The sequence below is a fragment of the Scleropages formosus genome, chromosome 1 (assembly GCF_900964775.1).
Source record: "Scleropages formosus chromosome 1, fSclFor1.1, whole genome shotgun sequence".
Classification (NCBI taxonomy): Eukaryota; Metazoa; Chordata; class Actinopteri; order Osteoglossiformes; family Osteoglossidae; genus Scleropages; species Scleropages formosus.
This window is the reverse complement of record NC_041806.1, coordinates 51,027,354-51,042,129: the sequence shown is the minus strand read 5'-3', so window position 1 is coordinate 51,042,129 and position 14,776 is coordinate 51,027,354.

Genomic DNA, 14,776 nt, shown 5'->3' with positions numbered 1-14,776 from the left:
ATTAATTAAATCACAGAAAGTTATTCATAATGATATTGCCCTTCAAGAGAATACTTTACATTTTATAAGTTTGGATTTTAGTACTTTTTTTACTTGTATTCTTTACTTTAAATATTTTTTAAAGTTTTTTTTGCTTCGTTCCTACTTTTTATTATAGATGATAAAGAATCATAAGATTTCAGGCGGAGACATATGAGCAGATGAAACACCTGATAAGTACAGTAGGAGCCACACCCCACGTGCGGGGGACACCCTGCTCACATGAACTTGTGTGACATCACCAAAGCGCGTGTTTTTTTCTGAAGAAACGTTTGCTGTTGTAAGGCATTTCTTGTAATTGTGAGTTAATAGGTAGTTATGTTAATTTTATGGTACAAATTACATTTCCTTGTAAATTGCAATTCCTCCGACAGGCGCCTTTGCAAAGCCTGTTTGCACCGGACGCCCTGCAGCACAGCCATGTTTACCACGTTTCCCTCAGATGAACTGCTGTCAGCGATGGCTTTGAACTTCCTGCTCTAATTTAGCTTCACCACATCGCAGCCTGGAGAGTGCCATTTGTGGTCTGCTGGGGAGCAGGAGGGAGAGCATCCAGGAAGCAGCTCAGGTGGGTGAAGGGGCCGCTGTGGGGAAGCCTGGTCCGACCTTTCGGTTCCTAAGACGCAGACAACACTCGGAGTCATTGCTTCTATCAGTTGTCGCCCAGCCTGCAGGGAACAGAGAGCGAAGGGGCTTGTTATGGACGGAAATACCGCAGTAAAGCACTGCATCCACATATGGTTCTAGATGCAGTGATCAGAAATTTTATTCACATATTATGGCACTGATAATTCCAAGTACGAACTATTTGATCAGTATTTTTGCTTTAATGTATAATTAACTCAAGAGGGGGCGCAGTGGGTTGGACCACGGTCCTGCTCTCCGGTGGGTCTGCGGTTCGAGTCCCGCTTGGGGTGCCTTGTGTCGGACTGGCGTCCCGTCCTGGGTGTGTCCCCTCCCCCTCCGGCCTTACGCCCTGTATTACCGGTAGGCTCCGGTTCCCCACGACCCCATATGGGACAAGCGGCTCTGTGTGTGTGTGTGTGTGTATATAGTTAACTCATTCACTCCCTTTCAGCAACCACTCATCTGGGAGGTGATGCCTGTCTGTTGCAGGGTTCTTTTGTTCGTTCGTTCCTTCCTTCCTTCCATCCGGGCACAACGAGTAGCAGTACTGTCTGACAGCGTCTGGGTGGTGAAAGAGGACATGGGTTTGATCCCCTCTCAGTCTGTGTGGAGTTTGCATGTTCTCTGGGTGCTCTGGTTTCTTCCCACAGTCCAAAGACATGCTGTTTAGGTTCACCATAGTGTGTGTGAGAGAAAGAGTGAGAGTGTGCGCGTTCCACTGATGTATGGATGAGTGACCCAGTGTAAGTAGTGTATCTAGCAGTGTAAGTCACCTTGGCGAATAAGGTATGTGGGCTGGTAACACTACATAGAGTTCATCGGAAGTCACTTTGGAGAAAAGTGTCTGTTAAATAAATGTAATGTATTTGTTTGTAAAGTTTAATTATTGAACATTTCATACAAGTGATCTGTGCCAAAGTCAATCGATAGTGTATTATGTGCGTAACAACCGTTACACGGTATCTTCTGCGTTTTCATATCTCAGCGGCCTCTGCTGAATGCAGAACGCTGCGGAACACACAATCTCCGTTGAAAAGGAAGCCGCGATTTGTGGCTAATGTACACAAAAGACACAAACGCTGAACTCATTTCAATAATCTTCTAGCACCTGCAGTACAAGGCGAGTTATGCGAGCAATTAAACCAGTAACAGCAGATGATGGAGCTTTGCCTTCATGTCGAATATAATACCCCGCTTTTACAGTAGTATTTTAATGTGTAAGATCCAAGGAGGATCTATGACTGTTGAACAGGCAATGGAGGAAGAGTGGAATTCCCTTCTCTGCAACCTCATTACAATTCTATGATACTTCATTGCTATGATGAAACCACTTAATTGACACTCAAACATGAATTTCTGTTTTGCTTCTGTAAAGTAGTAAACAGTGATCATGTCATTTCTTCCGTAATCTGTGAATTTGTTATTTTCCGCTAAAGGCACCGACTGATACAGTTAAAACAGTTATTTTATATATTGTTTGATCAAAGTGCTTCATCTGAAAAGAAAAGAAGAGAGAAAACCAACGTCTTAGAAAGGGGGAAGGATCAAGGCATACAGATATTTAAAAAAAAAAAAAACTTGGCAGGGTCTTGTACATTATTTTATCCTGCAAGGCTCAATTAAGTGGTTTGTTTATCCTTCATGCAGAGCTTCAGAATGAGCGCTAGGTCAGCGCTAGGTTGAGGTGTTATTCATTATTTTTCCGCCTGTCGGATCCCATGAAAGGACAGTGGAATTGGCCACCACATGGCTGAGGGAGACCAGAGGCCACCGGTGGGATATGTCAAACATACTCAAAACTTCTCCCTCCGAGGGGATTATAATCAACAAAGCATATCCCACACCTGCACGGCCTTCACAATGGAAACTGTGCGGCCCAATGGAGACCCAGGGAGGGCATACACGAATGTACGGTTAAGGCTCCTATCTAATGAAATTAACCCGTTCTCCTGCGCGAGAACTCGATGTTAGACGAGCGCCGCCGCTTTTCCTTCCGAGCCCTTCTGGAAACGTTGGGTTCAAAGCGTTGGGAAAAGTACGACTGTTTTGAGCACTTTACAGCTTGTACCACCGTTGATCTTCCATCCTTACTGCACCGCAAATGTGCTGAGCAGAAAACAAGACATTCAAGATACACAGAAAAAGATGTTACACCCCATGTGTATTTTTCAATGGCTGTACACAAGGATCCAGTCCAACCTCCAACATGAAGTCACAGAGAACAACACCCAGCATAGCCAACACACATCTCCATGACCTGAGACCAAGAAGCTTAACTGACTTCTCTAACCCATCCACCACCAAAAACCAAACCAAGCCTAACCAACCAACAACAAAAAAAGGCCATCAAGCCAACCCACTAACAAAAAACCATCAAACCACACCCACAAAAGCCAAACCAACAGACCAAGTCTAAACCACCAACAAAAATCAACCATCGAACCAAATCTAACCCACCAACTCAAAAGCCATCAAACCACACCCAACAAAACCAAACCAACAGATCTAGTCTAACAAAAACCAAACCCACCAAAGCCAAACCAGCAGACAAAGCCTAATCCACCACCAACATGAGTATTTCATTGAGGTTATCAAGTGGGCACCTCCCTTCATCGGTGTTTCGTTGAATTAGGCCCACGACACCTCCGGAAGGCTCAACAGTGCAGTCCAGCATCCCAGACCCACCCACCCACATGTTCGATACCCTTCACCCTCAACAAATACTGCAATGAAACTAACTCAACCAGTTAAACCACAGCTCCACTCATACCTGCAAGCAGCAACTGCAAATGCACCACTCCACAAATTTAAACTATCCTAATTAAAAAGGCCACACCTCCTTAATTAGACTGGAGCTTGAGGAGTGCCTGAACGCCACGATGCCCTTTCATCAAGTCATTTCAATGAATTATTTAAAGAAATGGAAATGAAAGGAAGTTCTGAATTGACACTGTGATAGAAATGTCGTTGGTAATCGAGGTAAAAGTACTGTAGAGGATGGGTGCCTGAAGTACCTTATCTGTAAATTACCATGAGGAGAACCTGGGTTTGACTTCACATCTCTCATGAAAAGCATTGTCCACCCCTCGCACTTAAATGCTTAATGCAGCAATAATACATTTAATAATATATTTAGTAATATGCAAGTTTTCAGAGTTTGAAGTTTTTGGAATCTCACTATCGGCTTTGACTTGTGAAAAATGAAATTTCTCCAAAACATTTGATTGTATCTCTTATTTCAGATACGCACAGTTGACTTTACAGCCAACATTGCAGTGTGGACACTGTATGCTGGAAAAATGGTGTTATGTCTCAACGCAGGACCACGTTACGGTCACCATGGAGTTGCGGTCAATCAGCCGATGAGCTGGATTCTTATCGAAAGTTTACTGGGGATCGTCTCTGTGATTCAAAGCACTCAAAGGGTTTTTCTGTTTCTCACCTTTGGTTTCTGCATCGATGTGATTTATGTTTCTTAGATACCCATTCATCAGGGCAAATTTGAATAACGGTGCTGAACGATGGGCCCTTCTATAATCATGCAGTGGTGAGGTTTCTGCAAGACACTACACCACTTTTCCATGACTTCTCATTCACTTCCATTGCTATTCTGCAGGTGCTGATGGCAACTTTATTCTTACATGTATTTATCAGACACTTTTGTCCAAAGAGACTTCCAATGAACTCTATGTAGTGTTATCAGCCCACACACTTTATTCACCATGGTGACTTACACTGCCAGATACACTACTTACACTGGGTCACTCATCCATACATCAGTGGAACACACTCTTTCTCTCACACACTATGGGGAAGCCTGAACAGCATGTCTTTGGAGTGTGGGAGGAAACCAGAGCACCCAGAGAACATGCAAACTCCACAGAGACTGAGCGGGAATCAAACTCACATCCTCCCGCACCACCCAGGCGCTGTCAGACAGCAGCACTACTTACTGTGCTACCGTGATGCCCGTTTTTCAACTGTTGACCCATTTACCGTGTTTATTCTGTGCTCTCGGGCTTCTGCTGACACCTTCTTGTAAACCGGTGTGTAGGGAGTGTAGCTGCAAGGTCAATCTGCAGACCGTTTCATATAAACCGGCTGATATTTTTTACTTTTTAAAAACCAGGCCCTGATCATTTCAATAACTCTCTGCTTTGATCGGTCAAAGAAATTTTGCTCGTTTTCCACATTTCACGGCTCTCGTGGCCGTTCTCCAGTTCGTCTCTTGGGATCGTGTGTTTTCTAGGTCCTGCAGACGGCTGTTTCGTGCACTTTCAGGTGAGTAACGCAGCCGTCAGCTCGTGGTGATGCTCTCAGCTCAAACTGTTGTCATGTCTGTGACCTTTGAAAGCATCTAAGGGTTCATTATCTCAGACTTTTCCGACCCATCGAGCTGATCTTCTCCAACATCAAGTTCATTTCTTCTCAGCTGTTACTCCAGAGTTTGCACTGCTCTGCTGTTCATCTGGCCTCAACTTCGATTGTAAAAAGAAGGGCAAATTTGTAGGAGAAGCACTTCCTGCTTGATTGTCCTCCAACAGCAGATGTGTTCTTGTCATTGTGTGTGTTTCGTCATAGAATTTGTGTCCCTCATATGGGCTTTTATAATTATATAACCTTCAAAGCACAGTTTTTCATACAAAAATCCAAGCGCACAAAAATAAGGTTTTTTTTTTTTTTTTAAAAAAAAGCTTTATTTCTCCTCTAGTGTGACTCACATATTTTACTGCATTACACCTTGTTTCCCAGGAGTTTCATTCATTCTGTTCCTGTGTGCTGCTTCATCGTGTTTTTTTTTTTTTTTTTTTTTTACTGGGCTCTCTGCAATTTTTCATCAGCTTTTTATTTTTGTGTCCTGTTTTCGTACCCAGATTCTTAAAGCCACACATACAGAGGCACGTCAAAGAGTATCCGCAATAATAAATTTTCACGAACACATTGTGGAAAGACATAATAAGGGTAAGACTGATGTATGAGGGAGAAGTCAAAAAGTATACATAGGTTGAAGCCACTTGTCCTAAGCGGGGTCGCGACGAGCCGGAGCCTAACCCGGCAACACAGGGCGTAAGGCTGGAGGAGGAGGGAACACACCCAGGATGGGACACCAGTCCACCGCAAGGCACCCCAAGCGTGGCTCGAACCCTGGACCCGCCAGAGAGCAGGACCTGGCCAAACCCGCTGCACCACCACGCCCCCTTGTCAAAAAGTATCCACAATTATTTACATTTACATATTTTCATTTATCAGACACTTTTCTTCAAAGCGATGAACATGTCATAGAAAATACAATGTGTTCATTACATGTGCAGGAAAAGACACTTAGATACAGACGTGTGATTCTTAAATGCAGTTAATTTGTTTCTTTCCACCATATGAACCAATCGTTCATCACACGAGTAGCTGCATAAAAGTCAGAATATCGACGTTCCTGATCACCTTCCTAGTTTTTTTTTTTTTTTTGAGATACATATAAAAATTTATGTCACATTATAGCAGTAGCTGTGTAAAGGTTTATCTGGCATCATCTTAAAGTAATAGAGCATGAACGTTTACACCTTACATGGTCTGGAGAGATGATGGGCGAAGTTAATCTGGAAGAGATGAGTTTTAAGACCCTTTTTAAATGTGGACAGAGATTCAGCGGTTCTGAGTGAGAAGGGGAGGTTGTTCCACCGCAACGGAGCCAGAACCGAGAACCTTTGTGCTTTACCTTTCGTACGTGGGACAATTATTAGGAATATTGTATGAATATATTGCTGATACCTTTTGAGTTGAGCATCAGTCTCACCCTTCTCTAGTCTTTGATGTTGATCGATGCTCCGTTGATACTTCACCACATTACTCGTACAGAATTGTTATTTTAAAGGCTCCTGTGTCTTTCGCATGTGACCGGAAGCTCCGGCATGGCGAGCGCACACGCCGCTGTGCGACGCAAAGCCCTGGCGGAGCAGGATGGACTCTGGGGTTGCACAAATATTTGTCCTGCAAGGTGTTGAGTTCAGCGGAGAGGAATGAATGGAGAGGGGCTGCTCAAACAGAGCCTCCCGAGGAATGCGCGGCCCCCGCTCCCCCGCGCTCTTCTCATTAAACCAACATCCCTCTATGGGTGGGTGCGGGGTTTTGGCACCTGTCCACATCTCACTGTCACTTAAACTTCATTCACTTAAGCTGTTAGCCCTAGCGGGGCAGTTCGTCGTGCACCGTACGCTAATCGGGACGGACGGGTCACTTTGGTCCCCTGGGACACGGCTGCACACAGGCCACTTATTGTGCCTCCGCTGGTGTTTGGGACGGGGGGGTGAGGAGCCCCCTCATACAGCCGCGAGTATGTTCTCCGTCTCTTCGTCTCGCAACAGCTGCGGAGATTTCTGCTCCGCGCTCTTGCTTCGTACAGAAAACAGATTTATATCCTCCTAATGACACTATCGCTGTTAACATCTTATTGCAGTTTGTTATCATTTAAACCATAATTTAGTTTTTTTTTTCATTTCTACTGCAGAACATGACCTGCGGATAATAGGTGATGTCGGAGCGAGGCTTATGTGGTATTCTGGGATTGTGGAGGACTCCTCCTTGCCAAGCCATACAGGTAGCAAGTTAGAACACTGCACCTCCATGCCAAAGAAATGGATGGGGGGGGAAGGGAGGCGAATGGGTGTCTTCAGATCCTCAGCTTGTCTGAAGTTTAATATCTGCAGCAAGTCTTGGCAGGGACAGCGACAGATCCATATTTTATGAGTGGAACATTACAGGCCTCCGTACTCAGCTGCTCTGCACCGTGCCAGGCGAGCCTGTAACCGGAGTCCTTCTTTCGGTAAAAAAAAGGAGGGAAAAAATGCGGATTTTATTCCTTAGGCCCTGGGACCAGAGAGAGAGTAGTGAGGATGTCCAGGGGACAAGAAAGAGGACAGCATGGGGACGTGAGGGAGGGTCAGCGGGGTTCCGTGGAGTCAACGGGAAAGTCAGCTAAGTACAACACGGAGGAGGGACCGGAGGGAGAGCCTGACGGAGAAGCCCGAGGAGATCCTCCACTTCCCCGAGTTGCTCGGCTGCCCCGTGGACCCCGGTGTCGCCGAAGCTGGTCGGGCAGCTCCCATTCGACCCAGACATCCGTCAGGTGATTTTTAAAATTTTTCATGCAAAACAAAACCCATGAATAGCCATAGAATCGGCTGCGGTTGCGAACGCCACCTTCGTCATCCCGGTGCGTTCCGGGGAAACGGTTTCATTTCCCCTTCCTTCCAGGACCCCCAGTAGGTGTCTACAGGTAACCACAGAGTAAGCAGGCTTAGGCCCAGGAGATGGAGTGCATGGTGAACGTGAGCCCAGCGGCGCTCGGAATGCGGAATGGAAGGCAGGCGACGAGTTGGAACAGGGGCCTGGAACAGGTGCATTGACTGGGGGGTCCGGGGAGGAGCTGTCTGCGGTTGGGACCTGGAGGTGGGGCTTGGGGCGAGGAGTGTCTGTATGGCTCTATGCCGACACCCTGCGCTGCCAGCACCTACAGCACAACTACAAGGGCCACACACCTGTGGAGAGACCTAACCCCACTCTTTGTACCTCACTGCTGCTGCTATTTTTTATTCTCACACAGTATAGCCTCACTCTCAGCATTCACATGCTTTGTGCTCTTTGGCAAAGACCTCCGGAGTGGGCAGATGATGTAGTGGATAGAGCCAGTGCCTTCTGCTCAGGAGACACGGGTTCAAATCATGCTGTAGCGACTGGTGGCATGAGAACCTGGTCAGAATCTATAGGAAGCGGTTTAGTTGCAGTCATTGCAGCTAAAGGTGAGACAACCACTTCTGCCTGAGCAATGACTTTTTCACACCTACGATTGCTCTTTCCATTGTCTTCCACACTATGGAAATTCCATAAAAACAACACTGGTGTCACTTTTTTTCTCTCTCAGGTTTCATTCATATGCTGTTAGAAGTGACCAAAGGATCTGATCCAAGTTAATGTCAAAAAGCTGCAAAGACTGAGAACCTTGGAAAGGGGACAAACTCTTTTCAGAGTTCCTTAAAATACATGAGTAGATGAATGCATAGAGAGACACGTTTCAAATTAAGTTGTTTACAGTGAAATGCTACAGCACAACATTATTTTTTTACTTAACTTTTTATATGTGTAGTTCCACACAACAATTTCAGTGTCTGAATCAGTCGATGTCTTACTTTGTACTTTTGTTATTAGCTATTCTGAGCTGCCACCTTTGGCCAAGGCAATGTATAATGCTCAGTATAGTACAGTAACTATTTACAACCATTTACCCATGTACACAACAGAGTAATGTTAATACACACAGTCACTCACACATTACAGGCAATTTAGAGTCACCACTTTACCTAAATTACATGTCTTTGGAATTTGGGAGGAAACCAGAGGAAACCTGCATCGAGTTGGAAGAGAACATGCAAACTCCACCCAGACGGAGCCGAATCCAAACCCACATCTGAGCACCTGCGCTACCCGCTGCACCACCGTGCAATAGTTGTGACATTAAGGGTTGTCCTCGGGACTTGGTGCTCCGCACTGTGCTCTTTTGTACCAAAAGAAACTACTTCTGTCATCCACAGCCACCCCCCACTCCCCTACCTCCCCATCCCCCCCAGTGCAGTTAGGCTCCACCAGCCATGGGAAGACACTCATTAAAACCCAAGTTAGGCTCTGAGGGCATTTTCCATCCTTCATTAGTTTGGCTGAGAAGCTACTGCTTCTCAAAATGGGTTCAACCAGAGGGCGGGCTACAGACAGAGAAGTGGGGGGGGGGTCATCGGAGTGTTCCAGAAGGTGCTGCTTGAAGGACCGTGGTTGATCCAAACCACCACGTCTTCCTCTCGCCATGTAGAAGCGGTCCTCATCGCACACCTACAATTTCAAAACAAAGTGCGTTATTTTCTGAACAGCTCAAAATTGTCTTCTCACACTTTCTGGGGTACAAGGTGAGCAATTACCAGAGACTATGAGGCATGATATTCCCACCTTAAATGCCCATAGTCTGTAGAAAATGGTTTGTGGGAAGAGGCGTTTACCTTTCAGTGAGCTCTGCCGAGCTATGTTTAAGAAATTAGTCTTGAGCCGAGTATTTACCTTAATTACCACGGAGAGTCACCAAGAGGTGTATGCTGGGAAACTGCACAAATGGTCTCCAGCTCTCACACGTGTTTTAAATGCGGAAAAGACAATGCAAAGTCAATAATCGTTGAACATTGTATTTTTCTGCGAGATTCATTTGGAGGAAAACGTCTGCTAAATGAATATAGACGGTCCCCGAATTACGATGGTGCGATAGCGATACGCATTCAGTAGATACCGTACTTTGAATTTTGAATTTTGAATTTTTCCCAGGCAAGCGATATGCGGTACGATACTCTCTTGATGCTGGGCAGCGGCAGCGATCGGTATCTCCCGGTCTGTCACGCAGTTTCTATATAGATACCCCCGTGCGTCTACATTGTGTTCCGTGAATCCATCACGTCTACGAAACGCCCATCTGTGTCTCCCGCTACTCGTGGGAAGAAGAGGAGGAAGGGAATTACTGTTGAGGAGAAACTCAAGATAATTGTCCAGCATGGAGGCGACAAGCACGTAATGGTCATCGCGCGTGAACTTGGACTTTCGCAGTCGATGATCTTGACCATCTTAAAGGATAAGAAGTGATGATGTTCGGAAGGTTATGTGTATTAAATGCATTTTCAACTAGACTAACATTGTAAGTCGCTTTGGAGAACAGAGTCAGCTAGATGAATAAATGTAACGTAATGTAATTTACTATATCTTCAATTTACGACGGGTTTATCGAAACATAACCCCATCGTAAGTCGGGGACCGTCTATAAATGTAAATGTAATCATGTCTTCATCGCCATACCAACTGAACATTCTTCAATAGAGGACGTTCACTCCATTAGATGAGTGCGAATCAGTTTCGAGTTAACACCTGGAAGGGTAAACGCAGACAGGCTGAGAACGAATCCAGCTGGATGAGACTAGATGGCATCCAAGAGAATCTAGAGAGGCTTTCGTAGTATGAGTTCACGTAGGGTCCGGTAGGCTGAGTCTTGGTCTTCGCAGGTTTTAACAGACTGACCCATCATGATGAGTCCACACAGGGCCCAGCAGGGTAGTTCCACACTGGGCCAAGAGAAGCCTATTGCCACTGTGAAGGGTTGTTTATAGTGTAAACAAGGCCCCGTTTCTGGCCCGGGGACCAAACGCTATGTTATGCGATAAACACGGCTCGCACCTCAGGACGTTATTCTGTGACAAAGGCCCGAAGCAGAGACCTGCTGACAGCTATTGATGGAGGTGGAGAAAGTCTGTGGCCTGCAGACGATGGTTGTCAGTGTGGACACTGATACCTCCACTTAAATCCAGGACCGCGGGGATCCACAAGCACGAGCTTTTAAACATTGGCGCTCCTTGTGCACGGCCGAGGAAGAAAAGAGCCGTGTGGCTCTGCCTGCTTTGATAAACTCTCACGAGATTTTTTTTTTTTCCCAGAATTGCAATCGTGGGGTTGACACCAGTTATTCGCTGAATCTGGGAGTATCGATCCGTTTTCACTTAACTCTCAGATTTTGTCTTCTGCGATAAGGGTGCAAGTCAAAGGGCGGGTCGATCTAAATCTGAGCATGATCGGCTGACGGGCCTGACGAGGACTCCCGCCGACCGGCCGTACGGAAGGAGTGACGGCGCTCTTGTTTTCCCTGAATCGCCGCTCTCGTTGCTCTGATCAGCCCAGCGTGGTGGACATCTGGCCTGCCTGCCTGCTTGGAAGAAGGGTGGGTTGGGGTGGTGGTGGGGGGGGTGGGTGTGCTGAACTTGTGATGTCCAATTAAGTTTTGCTTCGTTTCAGTTTAATGCCGGATTTCCCCGCACCCCCCACCCCAACCCTCACCCCCGTCCACCCTGCCCCCACCCCCCCCCCGCCACTCGGCCAAACTCTGTTTCATGTTGGCTGAATGAAAGGCTCCATTTGTGTCTGTACCAATTTACATCAAGCAACGACCCACAATGCCCTTCAAGCTCAGAGGTGGGTACAGTGTATTCGCCGTTCATCAAAGATACTTAGGGATTCCATGTGACGATATACACATTAGTCGCCGCCTTTGTTACACTCCGTGTCTCCGCCACCACAAGTGCTGTTCTTCAGTAGTAAAATGTATCCCATGGCATTGCACAATTTTGTACCTATTTTAAAAAAAAAAAAAAAAAAAAAATCACATATGCACTTTCAAGCTTGACCATCTGGAGCCACAAAGCCGAAAATGCGTTTGCCAGTCATTTAATGGGCAACACGGTGGCACAGCGAGGAGTGCTGCTGTCTCACAGCACCTGGGTGGTGCAAGAGGACATGGGTTTGGGCCCCACTCAGTCTGTGTGGAGTTTGTATGTTCTCCCTGTGTCTGTGTGGATTTCCACTGGGTGCTCTGGTTTCCTCCCACAGTCCAAAGACATGCTTTTCAGGTTCCCCATAGTGTCTGAGTGACACAGAGAGTGTGTGTGTGCCACTGATGTATGGATGAGTGAGCCAGTGTAAGTAGTGTATCTAGCAGCGTAAGTCACCGCGGTGAATAAGGTGTGAGGGCTGATAACACTACAAAGAGTTCGTTGGAAGTTGCTCTGGAGGAAAGTGTCTGTTAAATAAATAAATGTAAATTTAATGAGTTTACCAAAAAATACACTATGATTAGATTTAGACTTTTATTTTATACATTTCGCTCCCAGCGTAACCTCACACGAACTACGGAAGCGCAGGCGAAAGCACAGCCCTCACACATGGATGTAGGCGAGGTAACAAAGTGAACCGCGTTCCGCTGGCATCCTCCTGGGGCCTTTAACTACAGGTTCGTGGCTGGCGCTGCAAAGGAGGATGATACACTATATTGTAAGAGGGCATAAGAGGATATAATTACACTGAATTGCTTTTTAAAGCCTTGTATATGCAGTGTTTCGGGAAAACCTATCCTTTGCAGTGACTTTAATACTCTGTTTAGGCAGAGGAGAACAGAGTAAACCCGAGTAAATCAGCTGCTTGGGAAGCTTCCCATGTAAGAAGAGCGCTCTCGGTGCACTTCATCATAATGTACGCTTAAAGCCGGCACAGATTAATCATTCAGTGGCCGAGGAACGTATGAACAGAAATTAATGTATTAAAGGAAATTCTCTTAAATTGTTTCTTTCGGTGAGTCCCAGTCCTGCTGACATCAGCGAAGTCGGGTAGGTCTGTTCGCCGGTGTCTTCCTCGGCACCAGGATTACAAATTTCAGGCACGTTATACCTCCCAACGCAAAGGTTCTTCAGACATCTCAGACATGTCATCTCAGACAGTCTATAATTACATAATAATTTCCCTTGTGGGATCTATCTATCTATCTATCTATCTATCTATCTATCTATCTATCTATCTATCTATCTATCTATGTCAATGATCTCTTTGCCGCAGCTCTCCCGCTCCGTAGCTTTGGAAGTGGGTTCAAATCCGGCTCAGTCTGTGTGGAGTTTACATGTTTTTACCGTGGTTGTGTGGGTTTCCTCTGGGTAATCCAGGCTTCTCCTACAGTCCAACGACATGCACCCTTAGTTTGTGTGAATGTCTTAATTGCTCTGCTTTGTGGATGGGTACGTGACTGTAAATAGCTTAGTGTTGTGTATCTAGAATTGTAAGTTGCCCTCAGTGGTGGGTAGGAGCTATAATTACTCTGTTCCGTAAATTCTCGAGAAACTCGTTTTCAGAGTATTTTTTGGCAACAGTCCGTTTTACTTCACCCCTTCTTGTTTACGTTAACATTTTCCACATTTCATATTTCAATTTACATACCATCAGAGGGAGTGACACCAAAATGACAGCGTATAAAAATTGTGTGCAGTGTTTCAGCAGAAGTGTATTATTTTTTTAGAAAAATATCCCTGTAGTTAGTTGTAAGAACAAAAACAAAAATTTTCGTAATAAAGCCCAGTTTACATGTATCAATATAACTACAAGGACAAAACTCTGTGCTCATTTACTTTTTTAACCTTCTAATGCGCTCTGCTCAGAGCTCTCATTATTACCCAATTACAATTACAATTGCAATTACGCTTCGAATCACGTGGTTTCATCTCCACGCGCTACAAACGGGCGCTCTTGTTTTCGTCGCCGCTGCTGTTTTTATAGTCGCAGATTTTGTCACATTTTCTGGTGTTTTAGCTGCAATATTGTGGTAATTAATATTTGTGAACCTTTATCAATAACATTAAAATAAACATAATTTTGATGTAGTTCTTAAACGTCTTTCCTTCGAATTCTATTGTTTTCTTACCAAATTTTCACTTTAACCACATGAAAGTATGTAAATGTAAATACGTGTAGGCTGTGTGTATGATATTTTAATTTAAAGGTGTAATTTTAATGTTGCTGCTTGTTTATGTCACTACTATTGCCATTACATTCAGTGATACAGTGGAATTACGATTTACGAGTAACGTTAGTAGAAAAAACATTACTAAGGATTCTGTATGGTCTGGTACGGGAGGAGGTCCATGGGGGGTGGGGGCGGGGTGTGACACCAACCACTGCCTCACTCTCCGATAACATCTTCATTGGCCATTGTCCGCTGTCAGCGAACCATTAGCAGCAGCAAATCATTTCACTAAAGGCTCTGTACTTGGGCTCCATAGGTGGGCTTGCTCTGGAAATAAATGTCTAACTAAATAAAAGTTAAAAATAAAGTTATTGCTACACTGTTAAATAATTCTGTGCGAAGATATCCAGTTCTGGGTGCAGTAAACTGAATGCAATGATTTCTCAAAATTTTCAAATAGAAATCTTTCTGGGAGGGGTTCATAGCTTTTATAATTTACATATACATTTACATGTATTCATGTATCAGAGACTTTTCTCCAAAATGACGAACATCTCATAGAAAATACAACGTGTTCATTACATGAGCAGGGAGAGACACTTAGATGCAGACGTGTGATTCTTAAATGCAGTTAATTTGTTTCTTTCCACCACGTGAACCAATGTTCATCACACGAGTAGCTGCATAAAACTTTATCAGAACATCAACGATTATGAGATTCTTAAATTTGTCTTTGGCCTTGAAAAAATGAAGAAACTC